We start from the raw sequence: 13872 nt of genomic DNA, 5'->3' as shown, positions 1-13872 counted from the left end.
TTTGTTTTGGATCATTGTCCTGCAGGAAGATCCAACCAGGGCCGATGTTTGTAAGCTTTCTTGCAGAGATGCAGCACCACATTTGACCGTGGGCATTGGGTACTTCATCTCTGTGTACCCATCTCTGGTGTTTGCTGCCAAAAAGCTCTTTTTTGTTTCATCTGACCATAGAACCCGGTTGCATTTTAAGTTCCAGTAGTGTCTGGCAAACTTTAGATGCTTGAGGTTGTTGTTGGATGAGAGCACTGGCTTTTTTTTCTTGAATCCCTCCCAAACAACTTGTGGTGATGTAGGTGATGTCTGATTTTTATTTTTTTTATTTTTTTTACTTTCTGACCCCAAGACCCAACTAATTTCTGCAATTCTCCGGCTGTGATCCTTGTAGATTCTTTGGCCACTTGAACCATCCTCATCACTGTAAGTGGAGACAATATAGACACACGTCCTTTTCCAGGCCAGTTCTTAACATCTCCAGTTAATTGGAACTTTTTTTTATCTCCCAATTTGGAATGCCCAATTCCCAATGTGCTTTTAAATCCTTGTGGTCACGTAGTGATTCGCCTAACTCCGGGTGGCGGAGGACAAATCCCAGTTGCCTCCGCGTTTGAGTCCATCAACCTGCATATCTTATCACATGGCTTGTTGAGCACGTTGCCACGGAAATGGGTATTTCAATGCTTTGGCTATTTTCTCATAGCCACTTCCCATTTTGTGAAGCTCAACAACCTTTTGCCGCACATCAGAACTATATTCTTTGGTCTTACCCATTGTGACTGATGATTAAGGGAAATTAGCCTGTGTGTTACCTCATATTTATACCTCTGTGAAACAGGAAGTCATGTTTCTAGTTACCCAGTGCTCTAAACAATGTAAAATATGAATGGGAATATACTTCAGATATATTTTATGCATAAAAATTTCTAGGGGTGCCAATAATTGTGGCCAACGTGTTTTGGAGAAAAATATTTATTTAACAATGAGATATTTCCCCTCTTTCAATTGTTTTACTTCAATTAAAGGTTAGAATTTTGTGAATTTTTTGAATGAAAGATCAAAAGGATAAACAATTTAGATTTTGTTTTCACAGCCCTCTTTGCTCATATTTACCAAGGGTGCAATATTTTTGGCACTGGAAGCTCCTGTCACCAAGACAAATTCCTTGTATGTGTAAGCATACTTGGAAATAAAGCTGATTCTGATTCTGATATATATATATATATATATATATATATATATATATATATTATATATATAAATTGCTAATTTGGTACTAGAAAATCACTTGCCATTATATCAAACACTGCTGAAAGCTATTTGGTTTGTTAAATGAAGCTTAAAATTGTCTTTGTGTTTGTTTATGAGTTGCCACATATGCAATAGACTGGCATGTCTTAAGGTCAATATTAGGCCAAAAATGGCAAAAAAGAAACAGCTTTCTCTAGAAACTGGTCAGCCAATCATTGTTTTGAGGAATGAAGGTTATACAGTGCTTAAAATTGCCAAAAAACTGAAGATTTCATACAAAGGTGTACACTAAAGTCTTCAAAGTCAAAGGACAACAGGCTCTAACAAGGACAGAAAGAGATGTGGAAGGCCAGATGTACAACTAAACAAGAGGATAAGTACATCAGAGTCTCTAGTTTGAGAAATAGATGCCTCACATGTTCTCAGCTGACAGCTTCATTGAATTCTACCTGCTCAACACCAGTTTCATGTACAACAGTAAAGAAAAGACTCAGGGGTGCAGGCCTTATGGGAAGAATTGCAAAGAAAAAGCCACTTTTGAAACAGAAAAACAAAAATAAAAGGTTAGAGTGGGCAAAAAAACACAGACATTGGAAAACAGATAATTAGAAAAGAGTGTTATGGATCTTAACCCCACTGAGCTTACATATATATATATATATATATATATATATATATATATATATATATATATATATATATATATATATATATATATATAATATCAGAATGAGCTTTATTGCCAAGTATGCTTACCCATACAAGGAATTTGTCTTGGTGACAGAAGCTTCCACTGCACAGACAATACAACAACAAGACAGAGAAAATAATAAAAAAATAAAAATAAAAAAATAGAATAAAAATAAAATGTAAATAGAAAATATAAGTATATGTAGAAATACACAATAAGACAATATATCTATCTATCTATCTATCTATCTATCTATCTATCTATATATATATATATATATATATATATATATATATATATATATATATATATATATATATATATATATATATAAAACACTGCACAGGGATCTGTTACTCCCTAGTGGGTTTCCTTCTTCTGAGGTAGATGAGCAGGTGTCTCCAGATCCAATTATTAAACCAAGAACTTGTGGGAATAAAACATGTGAAACCTCTGAGGAAGAGGAAGAAGAGTTGCTTGATTCTGATGAGGATGAGGTTTATTGCATTAGGCCCACATTTGATGTTGTTGATGAGTTCTTTCTGTCCCAAAAACCATGTGTAGAACCACCTTATAAAGAAGATGTAGCTGCTGAACAAAGTACAACTCAGCCAAATACAACCAGTACGGTTGTAAAATAAAGGCCTAAAATATTGACCTACTCTGAACTAGGAAACCCTCTAGTAACAATAGTCCAGTTTCTCCTCCAGGGCCTCAATGTGGCACTTGCAGTCTCTTCAAGATTTCACTCATATGGAACACCCCAGAGCCCACACTAGTGCAACCTCTAGCAGTATTCAAAGGGACTTGTATAGGTTTAAAGGGGGAGGGTGTAACCCAGGTTAGTGAAATTGAATAAATAAATGTTATTCAAATAAATTTAACTTGTAAAATACTGCAGCAAAAAAAAAAAAAAAAAAAAAAAAATGAAGAATTGTACTGCAGATGTTAAATGACCAGTCAGGTTAATCCTGATCCAGTTTAATCCTAACCTGCCCCACTCATTTCAGAAAAAAGTTAGATTGTTCACAGAACTTGCTGGAACAGCATCAGAGTGAGGCCTGTGGAAGAAAGGAGAGAAATCAGCCTTAAATCAAGACTTAAAGACCCTTAGAAAGTTTATTACTTATAAACTTAACTTCGATGAGTGATCCAAACATTTATTTAAGGTGGAAAAGTCTGAGAAAACCGGAGTAAAAACCTAATAAATTACAGACACACATGAGAGAATCAACACACAAACTGTCATTGTTTCAAAAGGGAATTGGTGAGTTTTATGTTCATATTGAGTGATATTTTGAATTATACGTCTGAACTACTGTGTTAGTTGAAAGTTTAACGATGTATTTTCACTGCTTACATGATTAATAATGTTGTATGTTGTCTATTTTAATTAAAAGCCTTGTGATTGTAAACTGATTTAAATAAGCTGTGCTGAGTTGAGTTAAAAATAATTTAAGCAAACATGAACTGAGTGTAATGTCCTGTCATGTGCAGTGCAGGTCAGGTATTTTTTTTTATTTTATTTTTTTTCGTTTATGGATTTCACTCTGGACCAAAATCGTTTGCTGTGAAACCATCCATTTCGCACACATGAGAGGAAGATGGCGAGCCACCCACGGGACAGAACATGGATCCAATCTCTTGCATTGTCCTTGCATGAATGGTTTGGATAATTTTGAGAGTTTTTTTCCTCTTGGTAAAAGAGTTAAACTTAAACTAAATGGACAGAGGATCTAAAAAAGGATTTTGATGAGTACTTTAGCTTTTCCAGTGATTTATAAATTTACCAGAACAGAGACTTATATTTGAGTGTATAATCCTGTACTATTGTTCTTAATGTGAATGTGTTAAATCAATGTTCATGGTTCATTCCTGTTGATTGCATTGTATGGTATTTGCCTAAATTTGGTTGTAACAAGGTAAAAAAATAAAAAAATAAAAAATAAACAAAATGTAGAAACTGGTTCAAAATATAGTTGTTTAAAATTAGAGATACAAAAAACACAAATTAGAGCTTAGTTAAATTAAATTTAAAACCTAATTTGCAATTAAACTAAATAGGAACTAAACCTAATAATAGTTACAACTAAAAAGGAACCTAAATAGGAGTGAAAAAAGGTTTAAATACCAAAAGGGGTTATTTCTTATAATCAATTGTTTTTGTTATTTGTTATTTTTTATTTTATTTTATTTTATTTTTATCCATTTCTTGTATTTCATTGGAAAACTGAACAGATAAATATTCTGTAATTTTGGTTAACACTGACTCTCCTGTTAATACCAATTCATCTTTATGAAAATATTCAACATAAACAAAGGTTTATTTTCCTAATTGAGTGTGTGTGTTTGCTGCTGCCTCCTTCGGTACCTAATCTTCTAATGGCCCATAGGTACTGTACATGTTTCCAGTGTAGTACTATTTACCTGGTTTACTTTTACCTTGAGTATTTCAGGTGTTACATATGGAATAAGAGTGGGGAGAGTTTATAAAATAAGCATTCCTGTTGACTGCATTACATAATTTACAACTAAATACAAAACTGGCTTTTGTGGACATTTCACCCAGTAACTGGAGCTCACACAGGGACATACATTCAAAAACACTTCCAGCTTCAGCCACTGGGGCAGTGAATAAAATTTTGGTAAGCACAGACTGATTTCAGCAGCAAAACTTTAGACCAACTCTTGCTGTATTCACAGTGTGATCAGTCTGTTTTGATTGATGGCTTGTGATGATCGCTATACTGAATCTCATGCCCAGACGGAACCTGTGCGCACAGAACTCCACAGAAAACTCAGCAGAATTGTGACATCTGTCATTCATAAAATTTCTACGCATTCCCCATCTCGTGCATGTTTGTTTATGAAATATTTTGGCTAATTTCATGATTCCTTTAGCTTCCAATAAGAGTGTAGTACTCTCAGGCCCATTTAATAAATTCTGCTATGTTTAAACCCCTTCCACAGAATTCCACAGATTTTCCCAAAAAAATCAGCGCAGAAAATGCAAAAAAGTCCAGATTCCATCTGGGCATAAGGCTAGCCAAGAGTAGTGCTGCAAAATTTAGTCTGTATTGTGTTATTTCTGTTATTTATCATCTGTTCACTAAACCCTTCTCTTACCCACAGAGAGCAGCAAAATGGTTATTTTTGTCTGTTAAACTTGTTTTGTATATTTAGGAAACATTTGCTGATTGATAGCAACCCTATAAGCATCCATCTGTTTGGAGCTGAACATTAGCTGGTTAGGCAGAACTTTCAACATCCCCAAACAATGAAAATGTTGCCAAATCAAATAAGTCAACCTGGCCTTCAATTAAAAATCGCTTTTCAAATGGTGTTTCTACATCCCTGCTTGGTGAACCAGCATGCTAAGAGTGAAATGTGTTGACATGCCCTGAAGAAAAGCCCATAATTCCAACCCAGCAATATTCATTTGTGCTTGCCTTTGCAACTGCTCATGACAATAAGCAATTGAGTTTTTTGCAACTGTGATAAATTATGGTATTGTCATCTGTTTGTGGAATTGATTGCTCTATAATTATCCCTTTGTTTTTCAAATGCACTCTTGTTTCAGACTTCATGTATGTTAGCTGGTGGGACAGAATATCACTACTGAGAACAATGGGTAATTAGACTCATTTGAACAGAGAAAATGACTCAATTGTAATGAAACAAGCACAGAGGGAGGAAAACCGAATTTAAACTATGTCAATATTTAAATGCTTAATTTGTACTAAATTCTCCTCCTAGGTGGTGATGTGCACGAAGAATGCGAAATGCCAAAAAGAAGAGAAGAACTCTTAGGAGACAATAAGGCGGCTGTTTGAAAGTCATTTTTGGGTGAACTATTCCTTGTAATGTCAGTTGACATTACTAACCTCTACTGTTCTCTCATATTTCATTACATACAGCTTTCTTCCAATAAAGAGAGACAGAGAGAAAGAGAGAGAGAGAGAACAAAAAGAAAGAGGAAAATTAAAGGGTAAAGCTGATGATTTCACAAAAATGAATGTTAGAGAATGTGTTTTGAAACAGGCACAATGGGAAACGCAATGAAATGGCATAATGTGACCAAAATGGCCCATAGTGTACAAACTATTGTTACATTGAACTATATTCTCTTACATTGAAGAGAACATATAAACACAAACACTTCACTTGTGTAAGTGGTTATATAAAATACATAGGCTATGTTGAGATATTACTGAATATAAATCGTGTTGGTTGTGTTACTGTAATACAATGTATTGTTAATCGATGCCATTCAAATGAAACTTTCACAGAAAAAATCCTGCTGCCTCTTCCAAAATGGAAGATGAACTGTTCTGAAACTCAAATGTTTTGGCGGAGGCTTTTGTTTACATCATCTGTCCTTTTTAATCAGAATAGTCTTAATCTCCAAATTTGAGTGTGAGTGCCAATGGCATTAAGCCGGATCAAGTGGCTGAATCACAGGAGGTTTAGGGCCTTCTTGCTAAAATGTGTCATCCTCTCCAGTACAATGAACAGAAAGATTATCACCCCACCACTGGATGAAAAGGTCACTGGCAACAAAGGAAGATCAATAGCAAATTCAGTGCTGTGGTCAAATTTCATGCATCTGAATAAATGATAAAATGATATATGAAAATGGAATATATAAAGAGAAAATGAGACAAGATTTGGATGTTTTTTTTATTTTTTTTTTATTATTAGTTTTATTTTTTAAAGGTTAGATCTAAATACTGTACATGTAGCAATAAAAAACTAAAATCAAATCAACTTATAAATTGAATAACAAGACTTGATAATTAATATTTTATTTGAAGGAAATTATTGCTTTATTTAATTATCTAATTATGTATACTGACCTTCGAATATTAAATATAAATTAACCTTAAACATAAAATGCTTAAGCCTATGTTGATTTCAAAATTTAGCTCTCAAACATTAAAATGTTTACGATCACCATCAAGGGGACCTTTATCTATTTAGAGCTAACTTGTTTTGGGTACATAACTGTACCCTAAGGACCTACTGTGTCCATTAAAAGGTAAATTATATGTTTTGTTCCTCTGGGGGAAAAAATTACCTGCATAGTACCTTTTTTCCTCTTAAGGGTGCAATTATGTACCAAACAAATTATAAACTCTAACTAGTGGTCACACTGAGGGTCCCAACCCAAGGACCTTGTATGTAGGCACAGTTTAGACATTTTTTATTGTTGTTTAAAACGTAATAATGTTACTGTTGTGTACTGTATATGTATTGTTGAGGCATTAATAATATTAACCAGTTGTTTTACATTATACATCATAAGTACATGCACTTAGGTACAACAGGGCTAAAGGCTCCATGGGGTAAAAGGCCCCTTTGATTTGATTTTCTCCCAAAACTCTACAGTAAATAGTGACAAAAACTACCACAGTACTTTTCTAAACACCTGTTTGTCACTAAACACTGCAAAATTTTCCTGATCCATAAGAACATTGCGTGTAATGTCTAAAGGTTGATTTTGAGACAGTTTCATCTAATATTTATACATTTTTAATATTTTGCTGATTTAATGAATATCCTGGAAATTATCACATTTATTTTGAGACAAAATACTTATTTGTCATTTTCAATTTTGTTCAAGGTGATTATATCAAAACAATTTCAATAACTGTCCAATTAATGAAAGGATAGTATTTGGGGTAAAAAAATGCCCCTATAAAACACATTGGTTTACTTAAGTGGTGCAAATAAATTTGTTATGAAAAATGTTCAAAGTGGGCTCACATTAACTGATCCAATCACAATGGAGATTCATTTGTTCATAGAATACTTTAGATGTAATGAAATGTCAAATGTGATGAAATGAACAAGAAATGATGCACCCTTTTCTGAAGTGGTTATTTTGAATAAGCTTTATCTTAATTTGTTACTAAAAAAAAAAAACATCTTGCTGTCTTAAAAGTATTTGCATAAGTTGACCAGTTGTGCCCTATAACTAGCGCCTGAGCATCAACACTATATCAATATAACCCCCCTTGGGGGCCCTTTACCCCAAGTGAGGGAGCCTTTCACCCCAGGTGTGGGGTAAAAAAACAAACAATTTTTTTTTTTAAGTTAAAACACAAATTATGTTGCTCCATCAATATTCAATAAAAAAGTATTTCTTGAATCTTGATACATTTTATGACCAGAAAAAAGCTAAATTTTCCTTAAGGTGTGCCTTTAGCCCCATTGTACCCTATCTTTATTAAGCCGTGGTCACTACTTTGAGCATGCAAAATTATTTCGGACCAGGATATCAGGCCACAATGAACCAGGATATCATGTCACACGTGAGGACTTTTGTTTTCAATAAATAATACATTACAAATAGCAAACAATAAAACATTTTTTTTATTTTTTATAAATAAATAAAAAATTAATTACAAATGACAAAATGTTAAAATGCACTGCATGTCTACTCACTTTCCTGCAAAAAATAATTAAAAAAAAAATAAAACAGCTTTCAAATATGTATTTTTTGTATCGAGCCAAGGGTCCTGTGTGAAGTTTTAATCTTCTACTGATCACAAGTCTTCTCATCATCCAGATTCACAATTCAGTGTGCACCAAACTTGAACTTTGCCTAGCAGTAGAATGCAAAAATTGGACTCCTGCTTCCAGGTGTATTTGAATGGGAGTGAATGAAGCACGAAGTGTTGTGTGACCAGGCTTCATCATTGCTAGAAGTACTGTATCCATTCTAACATAATCGTTCAATATCACAAGTCTTCTAAAATACACTATTCTACTTTTATTCTATTACTAGTAGTATAATAGTATACTAATATTTAATGTCATTTTTGGGTACTAATTATTTAATACAAACTGCAAAAGAAAGTATAGCTGAGCTAAATTAACCAGTGCTAAAAGCTGTATTTTTAATCATCCTAAATCCATCATATTCTGTTTCATGTCACTCCTACCCTCCAAACCTGTTTTGTCTCAATTGGCTGAAAAGCTAAGCTTTTTAAACAAACCCTTACTGAGATAAGCACATCCCACATTATAAATAAATGAAAATGGCAGTGTAGCTACATAACCCAGAATTTTGTATAAATACACTGCACGCCCACACAGGTTTGGCATATCTCTGTGTTTTTTGTAAATCAAAACACTGTATATATAAAGGTTAATGCTAGCAGAGACCACACAATAGAATGATAAAGCTTGCTTTTATTGAGGTAATTAGCCAAATGCTCAACAACTGCAAACAATTCTCTAATCACACTTCATATGATTCATTTTTAATCATACCATTATAGGCATATTAATCAAGCGAGAATGTTAATAATGTACAATATATTTTTACAGCATTAATAAATCTTGGTTAATGTTAATTTATAAAAATACAATGTTGGTTCATAATGCATTAACTAACATTTACAACATTTCATTTAAAAAATGTATTTGTATATGTTAAAATTAACACAGACCTAATACGTTTTGAAAAAGCATTGTTCATTGTTTGTTTATGTTTACTAATGTACACTATATTGCCAAAAGTATTCGCTCATCTGCCTTTAGACGCATATGAATTTAAGTGACATCCCATTCTTAATCCATAGGGTTTAATATGACGTCGGCCCACCCTTTGCAGCTATAACAGCTTCAACTCTTCTGGGAAGGCTTTCCACAAGGTTTAGGAGTGTGTTTATGGGAATTTTTGACCATTCTTCCAGAAGCGCATTTGTGAGGTCAGACACTGATGTTGGAGGAGAAGGCCTGGCTCGCAGTCTTCGCTCTAATTCATCCCAAAGGTGCTCTATCGGGTTGAGGTCAGGACTCTGTGCAGGCCAGTCAAGTTCTTCCACACCGAACTCGCTCATCCATGTCTTTATGGACCTTGCTTGTGCACTGGTGCGCAGTCATGTTGGAACAGGAAGGGGCCATCCCCAAACTGTTCCCACAAAGTTGGGAGCATGGAATTGTCCAAAATCTCTTGGTATGCTGAAGCATTCAGAGTTCCTTTCACTGGAACTAAGGGGCCAAGCCCAGCTCCTGAAAAACAACCCCATACCATAATCCCCCCTCCACCAAACTTCACAGTTGGCACAATGCAGTCAGACAAGTACCGTTCTCCTGGCAACCGCCAAACCCAGACTCGTCCATCAGATTGCCAGATGGAGAAGCGTAATTCGTCACTCCAGAGAATGCGTCTCCACTGCTCTAGAGTCCAGTGACGGCGTGCTTTACACCACTGCATCCGACGCTTTGCATTGCACTTGGTGATGTATGACTTGGATGCAGCTGCTCGGCCATGGAAACCCATTCCATGAAGCTCTTTACGCACTGTTCTTGAGCTAATCTGAAGGCCACATGAACTTTGGAGGTCTGTAGCGATTGAAGTTGGCGACCTCTGCGCACTATGCGCCTCAGCATCCGCTGACCCCGCTCTGTCATTTTACGTGGCCTACCACTTCGTGGCTGAGTTGCTGTCATTCCCAATCGCTTCCACTTTGTTATAATACCACTGACAGTTGACTGTGGAATATTTAGTAGCGAGGAAATTTCACGACTGGACTTGTTGCACAGGTGGCATCCTATCACAGTACCACGCTGGAATTCACTGAGCTCCTGAGAGCGGCCCATTCTTTCACAAATGTTTGTAGAAGCAGTCTGCATGGCTAGGTGCTTCATTTTATACACCTGTGGCCATGGAAGTAATTGGAACACCTGAATTCAATTATTTGGATGGGTGAGCGAATACTTTTGGCAATATAGTGTAGTTAACTAATGTTGACAGAAACAACCTTACTGTAAAGTTACCATGATTTGCATTAAACTACTATCAAAAGAGCAAGTAAACTAAATGTTGTCTTTCTGATATTCAAAGACTTTAAATAAAGTGTTCCTCTTTTAAAGACAAAAACAGTACTGGCTGAAACTCTGTATTAACCAGATTAGACACTTGCTGACCAAAGTATCCAGGGATGGGCAAACAGGATAAATAAAGTATGCGATTTAATTTGCAGCAAATCGGTCTGGCAACCATGACTAAAGATACAAATCACTGTACCATGTCTTCAGTCTGTCCGCAGGTACATTTGCCTTCAAGTTCAATCAACATCATACACGAATGCAGAACAATTGCTTTGACTGCATTTTAATGAACAAGCCATGGGGGAGAGATCAATTTAGAAATACTCTCCACTGCAGCTCACTGAGAGCAAAGAAGACTGTTAGTGTGTTTTGGTCTGATGTACCTTTAAATGTAAGATATCATGTCCTTGATGCCATGTATAAGCAGAGCAATAGAAGGTCCATATAACTATGCTTCACTCAGGAGAAGAAACAAACAGAAAAACAGTACAAATGGTACAACAGCAGCAGATATCTATGTACATAGCATGAAAAGTGCAGCAGACACATGATTAAAATGTTTTGCATGTACTTAAACAATTGCAAAACACTTTGGGATAATAATAATAATAAAAAAAATCATATTAATTAGGGCTGTCAATCGATTAAAAACATTATAATAAAATTAATAAAGTTAACTGCAAATAATCGCATATCAAGATTTGCTGATAAAAGCCCCCAAATGATGATTTAGCCCTTTAGATTTAGATAACATTATTTTGGCAGGCTAGTAAAGCATTGAATAATATTTACAAAAAGTGGCTTTAGAAGCCAATATTTCCATATTTCCATAGTCTCCATATTTATATTCCAATCGAGTTTGTCAATGTGTCTTAGGGACTGTTCACCCATGGGCCATCTGTGCAATTTTTTTTTTTAATTGTTGATCTATGTACAAATGTGTCAGATGGTCTTTGGCTGTTGCATCAGGTCTCACTATTATTTTTAGCATATTGCACCATGAGAGCCATGTTTTTAAAGACTCTTGCCTTGTTCCAAATGATGCACTATCCACTTATAAAATACACTATGCACTCAGCCACATAGTGTATGAAATTTCAAAGTGTACTGTAGTATCAACCCAAATGGAACACTTAAATGTTTTTTTTTTTACTATACAGAAGCATTCGCCGTTTAACAGCTGACGGAAGTGATGGTAAAGCATTCAACTTATATTTGTAAGGTGCCGTCTTCACTGAAGTTTCACTAGTTGCTACATTCTCCATTTACAAATGTTTCAACCTGGTCTCATAGTGACTGTAAAGTGGCCCAACGGTTAGTGTCAAAAATGATGTGCCAGACAGTGATTAAGTGGATCCCAAAATGGTGTTTATTAAGGTGCCAAAAATATATACAGTGAAAATATATAGAAACAAAACTGCACAAAAAAATAAAGAAATAATAAAAAAATGCAACAATGTACAAAAATGACTAAACAGCAAACAGCCCAAATTCACAACATTGTTAACATACACCTTCATACCATGAGTCAATCAGATTGAACTAACATCAGCTCTAAAGCTGCCTCTTTTAAAGGGTCTAGCTCCTCCCTCCGAATGAACCAGTTCCCACAAGGAGGAATGAAAACAAACAAAACAATCAAATATACACAATAAAGCACAAAGAATGACAAAACAACCAGTACGCACACAGGCAATATATGATTAGTTAACAGAAAGTACTTAACAGCAAAACTAAAGACAAAAACCTGCTGTTATTAACTTCCCCCCTCTGACAGCATTAACAAATGGTGCAGTCCAATTTGAGGTGGGTGTGTGTGTGTGTGTGTGTGTGTGTGTGTGTGTGTGTGTGTGTGTGTGTGTGTGTGTGTGTGTGTGTGTGTGTGTGTGTGTGTGTGTGTGTGTGTGTGTGTGTGTGTGTGTGTGTTGCTTTAGGAACGGTTGAGACCACATGCTATATTTGGTTGTGCAGCATGTGAACTGGAAATGTAACAACAAAATGGAAGGTTTGGTGGCATGTTCAAGAAATAAAGGTAATTTGACTGAAATTATGATGTGTTGTGGAATTATTTGAAAATGTAAGATGATATCAAACAGACATTTTTAACAGAAAATACATACAAGAAACAAATAAACAATAAACACAATAACCTCTTACTTTGGACAAAAACACCACACAAACAACAAAACACATTTCTGATATACTGAGATGTTGAGTGCCGGCATAAATCAGTGTATGTGTGTGCATGTGTGTGGGTGTCAAGTCCATGTAAGATTTTAAAACATCAACAGTCTTATCCTGTGACTCTATATAATTTTTTGCAAAACTTGTTATGTGTCTCCAGGTACAATTCCCTGCAGTTTCCAGGTGAAATGAACACTAGAGGTGTTACAACAACTATGTTTTATTCACTTTCACTCAAATCATGACTTTAATGGCTGATTATGACTTTATAAATACTTATAAATACTATAAATATCTCTCTATTACTCAGACCCTGCTATTTTATGATATTGACCCACTTTAACGCATCTTTTGAAAAACGATATATTTGGTGGTTGTTGGTGTAGAAAGACTAACTAAATTGTGCCCAAGACAAAAAATTATTAAAATGGCTCTGCCCCTGCTTGTATTACAGACCCACATACATATAGACACTTATTCCAATATGATTAGCTTGTGTGGTAGCTCACCTGATAGGGCATTGGACTTGGAGTTGGAGGACTGCAGTTCAAGTCCAGCCATAACTTCAAGCTAACAAGAGTCATAGAAGTGGTGTGGAATGATGTAGTTGGTTCAGAAAATGTGATTTTTCATTTTTCTTATGCATTTTAAAACAATAATGGTTAGGTTTAAGCATTTATAAGGTAAGGATGTCTTTTATTAACATCTCGTTTATATATTAAAACAATATTGGTTAGGTTTAGGCGTTGATTTGGTAAGGATGTCTTTTTTAACGTCTCATTTATATTTCAAAACACCAATGGTTAGGTTTAGGCAAATGTTTTACATTAGGGAGGTACAGTATGTTCTGCAAACATCCATCTGAAATTCACCTTAAAACCTCATCGGAATACGACACCATTTTACTC

At 35.1% G+C, this 13872-nt stretch overlaps 1 pseudogene; it reads right to left on the bottom strand.

Moving 5' to 3' along the window:
• LOC127453394 (piggyBac transposable element-derived protein 4-like) overlaps positions 1 to 13525 on the bottom strand; it is an 83128-nt pseudogene extending 69603 nt beyond the window's left edge.
• Between the last annotated feature and the right edge of the window lie 347 nt (positions 13526 to 13872).

Source organism: Myxocyprinus asiaticus, chromosome 15 (genome assembly GCF_019703515.2).
Source record: "Myxocyprinus asiaticus isolate MX2 ecotype Aquarium Trade chromosome 15, UBuf_Myxa_2, whole genome shotgun sequence".
In the NCBI taxonomy this organism is placed as follows: domain Eukaryota; kingdom Metazoa; phylum Chordata; class Actinopteri; order Cypriniformes; family Catostomidae; genus Myxocyprinus; species Myxocyprinus asiaticus.
This window is presented reverse-complemented; position numbering and strand designations above follow the sequence as displayed.